This window comes from Xenopus laevis, chromosome 3S (assembly GCF_017654675.1).
Source record: "Xenopus laevis strain J_2021 chromosome 3S, Xenopus_laevis_v10.1, whole genome shotgun sequence".
Lineage (NCBI taxonomy): Eukaryota > Metazoa > Chordata > Amphibia > Anura > Pipidae > Xenopus > Xenopus laevis.
In genome coordinates, this window is record NC_054376.1 from 117,969,302 (window position 1) to 117,984,515 (window position 15,214).

Below are 15,214 nucleotides of genomic sequence, written 5' to 3' on the forward strand. Positions count from 1 at the left end.
CTCACACTGGTTGATGAATCCTCTACAAGCCTCAGAGTCACCACTGAAGAGCGGAGGTGCCGGATTCCGGGGTTCGGAGACATGGAACGGCGCCACAGGAATAGTGGCCGGAGCAGGTGCAGGAACCTGAGCCGAAGGAGAGAGAGCCGATAACTTGTCCAAAATGGCTTCAAGAGCTTGGCCAAAATGTGACTGCTGAGCTTCATAGGCCTCCATGCGTAAGGCAATCCCACGAAAGGCTCTTCCGAAATCTGGTTGAGCCGCAGCCTCCTCAGATATATCCATGGCCCAAGTATAATGTAAGGGCCCGAAGGCTCAGTTGAAGTGCGGACCAAGGAGGAGGCAGGTAGTCAGCGAGTTCGTGGTACAAAGGGATCAGGCAGAAGAATAGTCGAGGTACAGGCAAAGGTTTCAATCCAGGCAGCAAGGGGTCAATCCGAATAACAGGCAAGGTTGGTACACAAGAATCAGTCAATAATATAACACCCAGGAATCATGAAGATGAACCTATACTTGGGCAATGATAGCAATGTCCAGGGGGTTTAAATAGGCGAGTTTTGGCGCCAAGATTTGGACACGATGACGTCATGACGCTGACGCCGGCGTCAAGACGCTAACGTCGTGACGCCGACGAACGTTCTGACGCCGGCGAACGTTCCGTCGCCGGCGACCAATCGGAGAGCGGGAGGCAGCCGACGTCATCACACAGGGACCAGCAGGATCCACATGGAGGAAGGAGTCGCCATCTTGGACGCCGTCGCCATCTTGGACGCCATGGCCAACACGAGGGTGAGAGACTTCAGCTTCCATTACAACTTGAAGCCCATGCACATCTACAGGCAACACTATAAGATGGTGATAAGGGAGGGGGAATGTGGGGAGTGCAGTAACATCTAGGAAGTACAGAAAGGAAAGGAACTTTTATTATACATGTTTTATGTCTGGGTGACAGGTCCAGTTTTTTATACAGACAATATATCCATCATCGTCAATCACAAAACCCTCCTAATTTTAAAGTGTAAGGTCTCAAGATATGGCACTGAGAATTCATTTCTTCTGTCTGCAGTGTCGGACTGGCCTGGTGGGACACCGGGAAAATACCCGGTGGGCCCTGACCCTTAATTGACCCCCGCCGGGCCAGACTCCTCTCCTATCTCCTGAAAAAAATATTTTTTTTTAATGTGCCGTGCAGCGCCATCTGTGCACCAGCTTCTGCGCATGCGCTTGGCACCAGGCGTCTTCACGCAGGCGCCAAGCAGTGCCTTCATGTGCGCGCAATCGGTGCGCCCAGTCCGACCCTGTCTGTCTGTAAAACTTTCCATCACTGTTTATGCAAGAACTGCCATATACATCCATGCATATTTCCCTATTATATAAAATCACATTCATTCCAATGTTAAATATTGAACATCTCATTGCTAGGTGACGTTTTGTAAAAATAGATTGTGGAAAGTTCAAAATGCTTCTGAGAAAATATTTTGCTTCTAACATTTCTATTTAACATCGCTTTCTATTCTCTAGATAGAGAAACAAAATGTGCTAATGACTGATATACACACTGTAGGATGGTCTTCTCCTCCCAGGCCGCATCTAATTACTAAAACTTGCTTGACATGAATTTCAAAGCCATTTTTCAAACTGCAGAGATCCAACAAAGTAAGTATTTGAGAAATGTGTTGCAAATAACTGTGATGGTACCATTACCCATAGAAGGGGGTTGTGCACCAAACTTATTCCTATTTTGTCTTGCTAAAGAGAGCTCTAAGTTGTTCCAATTGTTGCTGCCTGGATTGCTCAGAAATGAATCAGCACGTCAGAGCTGTTCTGTGCTTCTGAAAAAGCTGATGATTACTGCTATGCTATCTGTGCACCGCTGCAGCAGAACCTGTGCCTGTCTGTGACTTATCATATTGTGGATAACAATAATAATACATTGAGTTGTAATGATAATCATAATAATAAAAGTTTAGGGGCTCTCCATGCTTTATCAGCTTGAGAATATTGTAGAATGAAGGTTCTACTAAGTCACGCTAAACATTTCTCCTGCTGGACCATGTAAATAGCTTGTTATCTCCTGGCACACAATGGCTTTTTTAGCTCTGGTACCTTATCTTGTTCTGCTACTAAGTTATTGTTTGTAAATAAATTGCATTTTCCTTTTGTGAGCACTCGGCCATCTTTTTCCTGCTCTCCCTCTTAGTCCTTCATCTTTTCTACCTAAATGTATTTAACTCCTACTTTGCTTAGGTGGCTTTTTGTAAGGCAAAATCAAGCATGGACATATTCCTTCTTCTTTAATGCCACTTTTCAAATCAATGCTACCTCCATATTTGTTTTGTGACCAGCTATGATACATCTTCTATGGGATCACTATTAAGTGCCCTTCAGTTTAGTCATAATAACATACTGAGCCTGCTTATCAGACAGTCGGCCCACAACTCTCAACCTACCTTGCTCACCTCTTGTTGAAACATGTGACTGATTGAACCCTTTCAGGGAATCTGACATTACTAGAGAGATATTGATTTGTTCAGAGCCAGATTCCATTAAAGTATATACCGAGTGATGAAAATGAACAAAGCTGTCTTGTTTTGTGGTTAAATGGAGGTTTATTTGCATATGAATATTCTATTATTTTATTTCTTAACATACATTGCATACACATATTAGACTCTCGCCTTTTGTTCTATTATTTTCCAGAGCTGGTAAAATATATGAATGGTTTAAAGCATTAAACAAGTTTAATTTGTTACATTTAGAAGTAGCAAAGCGTGATTAGCATACCTGTCCCATTTTTGCAAAATGCACTGGAGACAATGGATGTTTTTTCTCATGTAAAAATGCATTGCAGTCAAATGGGGTTTCACTTTTTTTTCCACACACATTCATTAGAGTCAACGGGCACTTTTCTCAAGCCAAAAATTAACCAAATCAAAATGTTGCCACTGTTTTGCAAAAAGCATTCTGCAATTACAAAATGTAGAATTTTGCAGCAAATCCATCACTAATCTATTTCTGTATGTGTTGCAGCCTGTCTTGATGTATGCAGGAGGGGTAGAAGGTTGAAACCAGGTGAGAATCTGGCAGCACAAACAGCAGAAAATTCTCTCTAGGAATGTGAATTCAGATTAGCCCCATTTTATTTCATTCAAATATGTGCTTATGAAAACTAGAGCAATCAACAAAAATGCTAGTCTAAGGGGGTTATTTATCAAGGTCTGAATTTATCTCAATATCGGCTGCAACAAACTCCGATCTAAGCCGCTAGGGTTTTTAACGCTTATTCATTATTACATTTTCCCGGAAATTACCTTTGCGGGAACAGCTCATATTTTCCTGATTTTTTCAGGAGTTTTCCCAAAAACTCTGAATTTTTCGTAGTTTTCACCCAAAAGCTCAGAAAACATCGTGAAATTGCCCGAAACCCATTGACTTTTATGAAAAATCCATTAACCACTAATGACCTGTTTGAAGTACCATTGCTCAACAGATACAATACATGGCATGTATAAGCAGGCAAGTACCCAATTAAATTGAGGTATGATGGTAAATTAGGGTTGCCATCTGTCCAGTTTTGACCTGGACAGCCCAGTAATTTGAAGTCAAAACTTCAAAATAAGGAAAACTGGGCAGGATTCTCCACGATTGACACGATGATCTGCCAATCGCGGTCGTCACATCATAGCCCCACCCCGTCATCACAGCCTGCCCCTCCGCATCACAGTCATGCCCCTTTATGCCATTGCCCTGCCCCAGCTGCATCACGACCCCGCCCCCTGCCCAGTCTTTACTGGGGGACAAGGTAGCAAACCTATGGTAAATGAACGAGATGGCATGGAATTGAGGAGGCAGGCTAATGGTATTTTGTGGCACATAATTCAGTGGAGATGGAGTAGATACAGTCAGAATTTTGGGTCCATCAATGTGAAGCAAGGAGCATTCCTCCAAATTGCCCTGATAGAGCATACACATTTAAAGCAATAAAAAAGTCAAACCATGGTAAGGCACTCTCATTTTTGGAAAATAAGGAAAATTGATAGGATACAAAGGAGTTGCTAAGCAATTAAGATTGAAATGAGATGATTGATGATAAAATGATAATTTACCTTCAATGCAATTCCCGGTTTGGAAGGATGTAAGGATGTAGGTTGCATATTTTTAAAAAACGCTGTGGCCAGTTCAGTCTCGTGCCTTGTGTCATGCAGTTCATTTATTTAGGGGCAGAATTATCAAGGGACAAAAAACTCCAATAAACTTCCATAATCTCCCATGAACGCAAATTCAGTAAAACGACCGATAGAAACTTTTTTCCAAATCTCTGTTTATTGAAATTTTTCAAAAACAAGGGGGAGAGGGGGGGGGTACAGAAAGAAAGAAGGAGGGGGTAGGACAATAAAAAATTCACTGTTCACGTCCAAAAAAATGCAGGGTTATTAACACGTCATATCTCCAAATCGCAAAGTTCAGTTACACCAATAAAGAGTTAAGATTGGGACTGGGAAGGTTGGGCACAAAAAAGCATGTGGATTACACCTGGAGCATTACAGAACACAAGAAAGGATCACAACAAGTTATGAAATTCTAACCAAGGCAGCCAGGTCATTTTGTAGCAGTTCAGTGAATCCTGAATCAACCCAGTTATCTCTTCCATTTTCCTGGTTTCCTCAACCAAATTGGTCCACTCACACGTTGTGGGAGGGTCAGGTGATTTCCATTTCTTGGGGATTAAAGATATGGCCGCACGTATTAAGTGTTGTGAGAGGGTGTCTGGTATTAATCTATTGGACTTCCTGTCTAAATGGAATAATAGCAGAGTATGGTCATCATGACCGTATTTACAGCCAGTGATACTGTAAATAAGGGAGCAAATTTGCTCCCAGTAGGTAGTGATTTTTGGGCAAGAGAACCAGATATGTTTAAATGATCCCACACCTATCCCACAGCACCAGCATTTATCCGTAGAGGAAGGAAAGATACTGTGTAACTTGGACGGTACATAGTACCACCTCGTTAAGATTTTATACTGCATCTCTCTTATTCGAGAGGCTCTAGTTGTTTTGTGTATATTCGTCAATATTTTACGTCTATTAGTGTCGGAAAGGTTGATGTCTAATTCACGTTCCCATTGGTCAAAAAACGCTAGGCTAGGATACGCTTTATTACGTTGCAGTAGGTGATAAGTTTGAGATAAAGGTCTCAAAAATGGGAGTTTAAGTTCCAGAAAAGTTTCCCAAACGGTAGGCTGTAGTGGATATAGTCTGTGATAATCTTTACTGAGGAAGTTGTGTAACTGATTGTAACACCATACATCCCTCGGGTGACAACCCCATTTCTTCTGAATGTCGCCCAAGGGGATGATCTTCCCATTGTTATAGAAATCGGAGAGTCTAGTTTCTTTGTCACCCGATACACCCCACCTAACAAATGCTCTGGGTTCCAGACTAGGAGGGAAGTCAGGATTACCGAGCAAGGGTTGCAAGGTTGGAAAGGGGTGGGTCAACTGATGTACCTTACTATATTTATACCATATCTCCAGGGTGGGCATAATCGTAGGATGCAAACGAACAGCTTTGGGAACAGTCTGTTTCGAGGACCAAAGTAGATTACTAAGCGGTATGTTAGTCGTAGCTTGTTCAACATTTAGCCATAGTTTGTCTGGTCGTCTCAAGTACCAGAAAAAGGTACGCACCAAGTGAACCGAAATATAGTATAAGAAGACATCAGGTACTGCTAGGCCACCCCTATCTTTCGGTAAGGTAAGTAGTTCTTGCTTAAGTCTGGGCGGTTTGTTATCCCAAATAAACTTATTAAAAAGAGATTTAACCTGCGAGAAAAAGGTCCTAGGGATCCTAATGGGTAATGTTTGCAACAAATATAGAATCTGAGGCATGATGGACATCTTGATGGCTTGCACTCTGCCAAACCAAGAGAGGCCCAGGGTCTTCCATGAGTTCAATTGAGCGGACAATTGACTCAGCAAGGGGTGGAAATTAGCTTGATAAAGATCAGACAGGCTGGCAGTAATTTGTACCCCCAAATATTTTATATTAGTCGAAGCCCATTTAAAGGGGAAATTACTTGAAATATTCGACATCATCGTGTCAGATAGATTAATGTTAAGCGCTTCCGATTTATTGAGGTTGACTTTGAAATTAGACAATTAACCGAATCTGGCTAGTAGAGGCATGACATTTGGGAGAGTAAGGATAGGGTTGGTGATGAATAACAAAAGGTCATCAGCAAAGGCTGCAATTTTGTATTCTGATCCGCCAACCGTAAGACCCGCTATGTCTCTGTTATGTCGTATGTGGGCCATAAGGGTCTCCATCACTAAAACAAAAAGTATAGGGGATAAGGGGCAACCTTGTCTGGTACCATTACGAATCTGCACCGGGGAAGATAAAGTATTGTTAACCCGAACTCTAGCTATGGGGTCCTGGTACAAAGCAGAGATTCTCCTAATCAAGATTTCACATAATCCAAAGCCTCTCAAAGTTTGGTAGAGGAATTGCCATGACACTCTGTCAAATGCTTTTTCGGCATCGGTTGTCAAAAGCAATAAAGGGATGTGGTGTTGTCTTGCATAGTGGATCAACGAGATAACTTTATAGGTATTGTCCTTGCCCTCCCTGCCCTGGGTGAAACCGGATTAGTCAACATGAATCAATTGGGGTAAAATACTTTTTAATCTGTAAGCAATCATTTTTGCATATATTTTGATATCCACATTAATGAGAGAAATTGGCCGATAGCTAGCACAGTTTAAGGGGTCTTTGCCAGGTTTGGGAAGAACCGTAATATGGGCCTCTTTAGCCTGATCATGGAATTGATTGTGATTGTCAATAGATTGGAAATACGTTAGGAGGTAAGGTATCAACTCGGTAGAATAAGTTTTATAGTATAAAGAGGAGAAACCATCGGGTCCCGGGCTTTTGTTGGCGGGTAGAGAATTAATTGTATCCAAAAGTTCCGTTCGAGTGAAAGGGTCCTCGAGTAGTTGGTATTGTGATTGGGACAGAGTAGGAAGATTGGCTTCTCTAATAAAATTATCAATCTCTTGTCTGGATTTGGAAGGCAAATTGGGGCTATCTAAACCATAGAGATCCTGATAGAATTGTTGGAAACATTTGGCAATTTGAGGTGTTAAATGGCAAATTGATTGATTTTTATCCTTAATGGCTGGAATAAAGGAGTTGGGTTGTAATCTTTTGAGGATATTGGCAAAGTGCTTTGTACTTTTATCTCCCAAATCATAAGTTTTCTGTTTGCATTTCAGATAGGCTTTGTAAGAGTATTGGTCCAAAAGCGTTTTTAACTGAATTCGTTTCTCTTCCAGTAATTTAAAAGTGTCAACCGCTATAGAACGTTTATGGGATTGCTCCAAAGAAGCTATGTCTTTCAACAGATTCTTAACTTTCAATTCTCTGGCTTTCTTAATTCTAGAACATAGGACAATCAATTGGCCCCGAAGGACACATTTATGAGATTCCCAGAGTATAGCTGGATTGGTGCCTGGTAAGTCATTTTCTTTAAAGTACAATTCTAACATAGTGCGGATTGCTTCTGTTCTCTTCTCTGAGAAATAGAGAGTTATTCAATCTCCAATTGAATTCTGGTTTACAAGAATTAGGGAGAGTAAAAGTAACTGCGACCGGCGAATGGTCTCATATGGTCGCCTGCGAAATAGACGCTTCATTGCAATATGGAAGCCAGTTATGGGAAATAAAGACATAGTCTATTCTGGAGTAATTCAGATGGGTTTTCGAGTAATGGGAGAAATCGGGGGTGTGAGGATTCAGGCATCTCCAAACATCTGCCAATCTGACGTCATTGAGAGCCTTCTTAACTCTTTTCAAACCTTTATAGGATATAGCACACCTCTTAGTGGAAGTGTCCAGTAACGGGTTTAAAGGTACATTAAGGTCACCTCCTAGAATAGTCATGCCTTCCGCGAAACCCAACAAAGTACTCAGAAACTTACATAGAAACGGAATTTGGTCAGAGTTAGGGGAGTACACGTTTGCTATCGTAACGGGTTTATCTGCAATCTTACCTTTCAGGATCAAATATCTCCCCTCCTGATCTTTCAACTGGTCCTTCAATACAAAAGGTAAATCTCTATGAATCAATGTCATGACTCCAGTGCTTTTTTTGATTGGATTGTTACTATGAGCAATAACAGGGAAATGCTTAAATTTTAAATGGGGAAGCTTTCCTTCTTGAAAATGAGTTTCTTGAAGTAAAGCAATCTTTGCCTTCAACCTGACACATTCATTAATAATCTGCGACCTCTTAACCAGGTTATTCAATCCATTGACATTGTAGTTTAGAATCTTACACTCCATAATGAAACCTGTACAGTAGAATTAGTAAAATTATACCAAAAATTCCCAGTCACATAAACCACAAACAAACTTGAAGTACGTGTTAGAACCCTTGTCCTTCGGGGAGGGTGGATAGGAAGGGGGAGATAGTGGGGAAAATGGGGGGAGACCGATAGAAACTTATTAAAAAATTTAAATTTTTCAAACTCGGGTGAATGGGATCGACCTGCACACTCGAATCAAGTTCAAATTGAAATTGAATCAAGTTTTTTCTCCAAAAAAAAAAGCCTGCAAACAACTCCAAATTGGTCCCAGGACGAATCGAAGGAATAGCGCATGCGATCAAATTCGACTCAAAGTTTCCCCCCCCCCAAAAAAAACTTTGATTTTTCAAAGTACACCAATTGACTCCAAATAGGTTGTAAGAGGTACCTCATAGGCTAAAACAGCAATTAGGCTGGTTTAAGGTGACATAGTTGAATTTTGAATTCTTTTAGTGCCAGTATTTGATAAATTTCAAAAATTTAATAAAATTTGTAATTAATTTTTTTTTAAAAACTCGAATTTAATTTTGACTATACCCTAGTCAAATGCCCCTTAGTGTACAACCATTGCTTGGACATGTACTGGGAAGGGCTGATAAAGTTACCAGCAAGAAAAAACAATGTGACTAATTGGAAGACACTTGAATCTCTGTCCGATTAGTTTACACGCTGTTGGCTTATCGTTTCTCATTTAATGACATGTAATAACATCCGTTCACATCCATAATTGCAATGGTTGTTTCAGATCCCTCAATATGCATTTACCTTACCCCATCATTAATGGGATAACATTTATATGCTTTATTTCTTAACTCTACAAATTTTCTCTACATGTTTTGTACAATTGCAATTCATTTATTCATTTAAATGTGATGTCAGCTTACTCAAGACTGGCTAAAATATTTAAAAGAAAGAATTAGCCTTTTCTCCTGAGAATTAGAATGAGATGAAGCTAATGAATGAGAATTTGCTGCTTAAAAAAAAATAAAGCTGCACAATGGACAATCTAACTGTAGGTCCCATAATAAATCATGGTTTCTGTCATCTCCTTATTTCCCCAACATAATAGGACTGTTTAATACAGACTGGATGGTATCTCAGCACTGCAGCTGCTGTCTTCTCTCACACCTGGGCATATTTAATCAAACTGTGGCCTGTTCTCTGGTTGATTTCATTTCTTTTTCATACCAAATTCATATTAATTCTACAATGGGCCTATTCATTATGTTCTTTGGAGCATGCTCTGGAAATAGCCGATGTAGACAGGGTGCTATTGTAGAGTAGGGAAAAAAAGGGGTGCAGACTTTGTAACTAGCTACATTGTCACGCTCTTCATCTGCTGCTATGTTCAACTTCTTTTCCTACCTTCAAACTTACTGCAGTTACTCTTTTTTTTTTGAGGAAAATTGTATGATAAGTAGTCATGCATTTTTTTTTTATGGTGCAGTTTTTATTACTACTTTGCACTGTGTATATTCAATTCAATCTACAATTTAGGAGGTTATGTAATAAAAGGCACTATGTTTGTCCAGGGCCAGTACCCCATAGCAACCTATCAGCAGTTAGATTGGTGGCTATGGATACTAAATTGTGCAGAACTATAGGTTCCATGCAGGATGCTGCCATTTTGCAGAGTGATTTGTCTAAGTTGGAAAACTGGGCAGCAAACTGGAAAATGAGGTTCAATGTTGATAAATGCAGGTTATTCACTTTGGCAAAAATAATATAAATACAAGTTATACACTAAATGGCAGTGTGTTGGGAGTTTCCATAAATGAGAAGGATCTAGGGGTCTAGATAACACGTTGTCTAATTCTGGGCAGTGTCATTCTGTGGCCACTAAAGCAAATAAAGTTCTGTCTTGCATAAAAAAGGGCATTAACTCAAGGGATGAAAACATAATTATGCCTCTTTATAGGTCCCTGGTAAGGCCTCATCTGGAGTATGCAGTGCAGTTTTGGACTCCAGTCCATAAATTATGAAGGTAGACTGTCAAGGTTGGGGTTGTTTTCTCTGGAAAATAGGCGGTTGTCAGAGGAAATGATTACACTTTACAAGTACATTAGAGGACATTATAGACAAATGGCAGGGGACCTTTTTACCCATAAAGTGGATCACCGTACCAGAGGCCTCCCCTTCAGACTAGAAGAAAAGAACTTTCATTTGAAGCAATGTAGGGGGTTCTTCACTGTCAGGACAGTGAGGTTGTGGAATGCACTGCCGGGTGATGTTGTGATGCTGATTCAGTTAATGACTATAAGAGGGACTTGGATGATTTCTTGGACAGACATAAAATCACAGGCTATTGTGATACTAAACTCTATAGTTAGTATAGATATGGGTATATAGAATTTAATTAAAAGTAGGGAGGGGTGTATGTATGGATGCTGGGTTTTCATTTGGAGGGGTTGAACTTGATGGACTTTGTCTTTTTTCAACCCAATTTAACTATGTAATTTACTGGTCACCTGTTTAAAAGCGAACATCTTATTGGTTGCTATGGGTTACTGCTCCTGGGCAAACTTAGTGCTTTATATTACATATGGGGGATATAATTGTATTCTTAAACCAATACATTTTTTTTGTGTATAGGCAGGTATCTCAGGCCATTGTGCCTGATCTTGCACCTTCAGAAAGAGCCAGCAATTCACAATGGAACTGCTTTCAGATAAGCTATTGTTTCTCCTACTCAATGTACCTGGAGAAGTCACGGCAGTAATTTTTCTATTGCGTGCTATTCATGGGGCATGGGAGCATTTTTAGCACTGCAGGTGACATGGAGCTGTTATCTTGTTATCATTCCATTTATTCAACTATAACACAGATTTTTCCTTGAGGCATCTAAAGAGTAAAATTTTAAATATGCTAAAATGTCACTTGCAAATCCATTAGCACTAATGGACATTTTCTTTTCTGTCAATGGGAATGTTTTTCCACACTATTTTTCTTGTTGCAAATGCATTGGAGTTAATATGGGGTTTTTGGCAAGTTGTCATCACTATTCTCAGGTAGACATTGCGATTATTTGTATGTTTCTGACACTGGTCCTGAAGACCCTCCCTCTCTACATGCCCCTTATTCCCTATCTCTCTCTCTTGTACAACATAAATGTGATGGTTCCTCCTGTAAAACACGTGTGCTATCACTATCAACAATATAATGGAACTTTTTATTTTTATTATAATTAATAAAAAAAATGTAAAAACCAATAAAAAACACAAATTAATTATCCAGCAAACTGTTGCTCCAAATGTCCAAATCTGAATAAATTGCAAAGACACTGAAATGAATGACAATATAATTACCCCGAATATCAGAAACATATTTTGTAATAATGGAATACAAAATACATCCATTTACATAATAAGGTCTTTACTTTGTTGTTGATATTCAATCTGAAGCCAGCAATTTTTGCATGCATTTAGTTATGGAAGAGGCAGTTTTATAAATAGACTTTGGATGCTTTAAAATTACATGTCTTTTTTTATAAGCAGATATATCTTTGATATAGGTGAAGAAAATGCATTGTCATTTATAAACATCCAAACAACCACCCTATTTGTTACCAAACTTGTAAACTCATTCCCTGTAATTACTTGTTTCGTATGCAAAACTGTTTAATTACTCACAGGTGGTGCTCCACGTAGGCCCTGCTGCAAACAAAAAGCCTCCTCAAATTCCAAAATGTGTAGAACATGGGCACACTCCACATAATGCTTCTGCAGACAATCTTTTGAAGAAAACTTCTTTTATTTATGAGATCCCAGCAAACGTTTCGGGGACGTGCCCCTTCATCCAGTGCTACTTACAAACTGTGCAAACAAGACTTTTAAAGGGAGGTGAACTGCAAGCCCCACCTTCCTTAACCACACATTTGACATCATCAAGTTAATTAACATAGTGATAGAAAAAACTTCTTTTCATATATAAATATATTATAAAAAAAGGATCTGTAATACCTTAATAAGGTGATTTTTCAATACTATTGATAGTCCTTTGGTGCTCATAATCCATACAATCACGTGATCCCTTTGTGTTAAGACTGTAGATAAAAATATACAAAAGATTTTATATAAAGAGTCAAAAAATGCACTAAAAAATCTAAATTTTACAAAAACAGGCACAAACATATTCCCCCACTAATAGAAACAGGAATAACTTAATGAGGATTTAAGTTATTCCTGTTTCTATTAGTGGGGGAATATGTTTGTGCCTGTTTTTGTAAAATTTAGATTTTTTAGTGCATTTTTTGACTCTTTATATAAAATCTTTTGTATATTTTTATCTACAGTCTTAACACAAAGGGATCACGTGATTGTATGGATTATGAGCACCAAAGGACTATCAATAGTATTGAAAAATCACCTTATTAAGGTATTACGGATCCTTTTTTTATAATATATTTATGTATGAAAAGAAGTTTTTTCTATCACTATGTTAATTAACTTGATGATGTCAAATGTGTGGTTAAGGAAGGTGGGGCTTGCAGTTCACCTCCCTTTAAAAGTCTTGTTTGCACAGTTTGTAAGTAGCACTGGATGAAGGGGCACGTCCCCGAAACGTTTGCTGGGATCTCATAAATAAAAGAAGTTTTCTTCAAAAGATTGTCTGCAGAAGCATTATGTGGAGTGTGCCCACCCTATTTGTTAGTCTGATAATACCCAACACACTTTCACTTTTATTCAACATGTTGGGTAGCAGTAAGAGAGGAGGATTATACAGGCATTCCCTGGGCAGACAGCCTTGTACATATGGCCTATACCTTATTCCTAGGGTGCAATGTTGATATATACTTGACAACCACAGATGGAACATTTTATAAGCATGTTCCCTAACACAGTCTTGGTTATGCTCATTTTGGTGGAGGTTATTAGAAAATGCTTGGTACCAGTATTCAGCAAGTACATGACTTAACCCCTTGAACAGCGGGATGCCACTTCCATTATAATTTGGGAGATTAAAAACAAAAAAAATAACATAGAAACTATCACTTGGAATTCCTGAATCCTGTTCCCCCATAAGGAATGCATTAAGGAGTAACGGTGTGCTTCTCCATAGCAATAGTGCAGGGGCTGGTGGGTGGGATCAGAGAGTTTCTACAATGAGATGATGTCTAACATTGAAACAGACTAACATAGAACAAGCTTTGTAACAGCCAGAGAGCAGGGCGGATAATGGGCGCAACGTGAGGCACAAAGGGGGGGGGGGAAGGCACCGCAAGTGTGGCACGGCTGGGACAGAGGGACCGGGCACACTGCATGAGCTCATTCGCAAGGCACCTGTTCCAAACAACTGTAGACAAATACAATGCATTGTTGCACAGATTCTTGTTTTTCCCACAAGACCAGGGCCAGTTAGTACCCCCACTGGGACCTAGACACTGCCTTACAACAGGAAGACAGTAAGTTCCAAAGGGTCGTCGGATACAATGTAGTTTCTACAGTATATACTGTAGCTAAGTCCCCCTAATGAAATTGGATTTTCTTTCTGGATATTCATGAATTTTATGTTATAAATAACCCTGATAGCCTGTGATAGAAGAAGTGTAATTGTGTCTTGAAATGCACTACAATATTTATGTGGTTTACTGAGTGCCTGTTAAGTGGAAGCTATTTGCAATCCAATCAAGTTACATGGACTGACCATATAGTTGTATTTAACTAATGGGACAAAAAGTACCTGCTTTATTTTCAGGGGGCTAGTAACTATTTCACTTGTATTTCTGATATTTGCAGTATTCAGTGATAGTCTGAAAGTGAAAACTGAAGATCTGAAGAACAAATCATTTGGGGCTAGCACATGCGAAGAAACCATTTCTGCCCAATCTAAAGAAGCATTTTCTTGGCACCGTGACAATACCGATTGTGGATCACACATAAGCGGAAGGAATCCATTTGTATCACAGATAGATTTGTCACCCACATCTAACTATGATCAAAATTTCTACAAATATGCCATTCCTGGGGCACAGACACATGGCTAAGGTCGTTTATGATTATTAATGACCCTGAATGTAAGCGGTAATACGTTTTGGGTCAAATTGCTACTAGTTATCCATTATCCAGAAACTCATTAGCCAGAAAGCTCCAAACTATGGAAAAGCCATCTCCCATAGAGTCCATTTTAACCAAATAATCCAAATTTTGTAAAATGATTCCCTTTTCCCCTGTAATAATAAAACAGTGCCTTGTACTTGATCCTAACTAAGATATAATTAATCCTTACTGGAAGCAGAACCAGCCTATTGGGGTTATTTAATATAAGTATAATTTTCTAGGGGACTTAAAAAATAAAGATGAAAATTATGGAAAGATTCATTAGCTGGAAAGCCTCAGGTCTAGAGAATTCTGAGTAACAGGTCCCATACCTGTACTTGATATTAAATAAACCTTTTATAATTTTTGGAAATGAATGGGTTATCATATGTAGGAGGGCAACCTTTTTGATCACCTTTACTTTAAAAAGTCTTCTCAAGGATTAATTCAGAAATGGATTCCATCAGTTGGGGGGCGGGTTGTACCCTTTTCTAGGTTAAAAGTTGCTTGGTAGTTCTTTATTGGCTACAGGCTTGAGATTGACCATGTAGTTAATTTTCTCTGGACTGCACTTGCTCGAGGGGGTGGATAGTGTTGGCGAGCCTGAGGTTGAAGGAGTTGCAACATGCCAGTCCATTTTGAGATGGAGAATAGCAGTGTTCTTTGTTGTATTTATAAAGCATAGCCATGCATGAGCTATTATAAATATATTGTATGCATAGTGCTATGTATAAGTTGTACTGCTCCTTGGTACAAAGTTCTTAATTAAAAATGGATGGAATCCTAAAGCTAAACCAACATCCTATAACTT

At 39.3% G+C, this 15,214-nt stretch overlaps 1 long non-coding RNA gene across 1 annotated transcript; it reads left to right on the forward strand.

The window, feature by feature from the left end:
* The first annotated feature begins 7,451 nt into the window (after positions 1 to 7,451).
* LOC108713294 lies at positions 7,452 to 14,133 on the forward strand. The gene is made up of 3 exons (XR_001935142.2): positions 7,452 to 7,515; positions 8,061 to 8,110; positions 14,104 to 14,133. It is a non-coding gene; the product is annotated as an uncharacterized LOC108713294 (long non-coding RNA).
* The last annotated feature ends 1,081 nt before the right edge of the window (positions 14,134 to 15,214 follow it).